Source organism: Herpailurus yagouaroundi, unplaced genomic scaffold, assembly GCF_014898765.1.
Source record: "Herpailurus yagouaroundi ecotype Mexico unplaced genomic scaffold, PumYag 342, whole genome shotgun sequence".
Classification (NCBI taxonomy): domain Eukaryota; kingdom Metazoa; phylum Chordata; class Mammalia; order Carnivora; family Felidae; genus Herpailurus; species Herpailurus yagouaroundi.
This window is the reverse complement of record NW_024412559.1, coordinates 13376-14298: the sequence shown is the minus strand read 5'-3', so window position 1 is coordinate 14298 and position 923 is coordinate 13376.

Sequence of the window (923 nt, the reverse complement as noted above, 5' to 3'; positions counted from 1 at the left end):
TGCTTTTCACTCCCCGGTTTAACAAGTGTAAGTAACAGCTCTAAAGGAAAAGAAATCAAACTGGGTATTCGAAAGAGACACCTGCACAGCTTCTTACAATTCCCTAACTTCTCCGGACAAATGGAAACTTTCACATAAAAACTCCACTGAATACAACTGTCCGAGTCTCCCCAGTGAACTGTTCTAAGTTTCATCTTGGCCCCTGGTCCAATTTAGGAAATAGGGGAAAGCTGGGTGGGGAAGGCCCCGTAACGCTCCGTGATTTGCTATAGAACTTAAACCTCAAGTCCCACCCCACAGAAATTTTTCGTGAAGTCCTAACGACGAAGCAAGTCTGCGCAGGTCGCTCTGGCCGCCGGGACAGGAAAAGCAGCCTAAAATATTGTTAGTAAACAGATGCGACTGGCAGGGCACACTGATGCGGGCTCAGCTTAGGGAAAGATGGCACAGGCACAGGTGCAAATGCTGCACGCACGTAGGTGAGGAGTGAGAAGGACCGGAAGTTAGAAGAAATGTCCTTTAATTTACCCTTTCTTTCTTTGAAGACATCTGTACAGGCAGGTGCAAAGTACTGCAAGGCCGACAACTACAAGAAACCAGGAAACAAACGACATGTAACTGAGAGCTAATTGCCAAGATTCAAAATGTAGCAGCAGAAATAAGTAAGTGTTGGTTACATTTCAGTGGTCAGAAAATGTTACTTCATTTAAGCCCATATATATTCATATTCCATCTAGACTCTTCACTATCAGAAGTTCATGAACAGTCCACAGTAAGTCAGGGAAGAATCCTTGCTTAGTTTAGAAAAGTACCCAAAGCATATTTGGGACGCAGAGTCATGACTAATCTTCCTGAAAACACATGGAGTATTTAGGTTTGTTACTAAGTGGACAAGTGGAATATAAAAGAATATACATTCACCA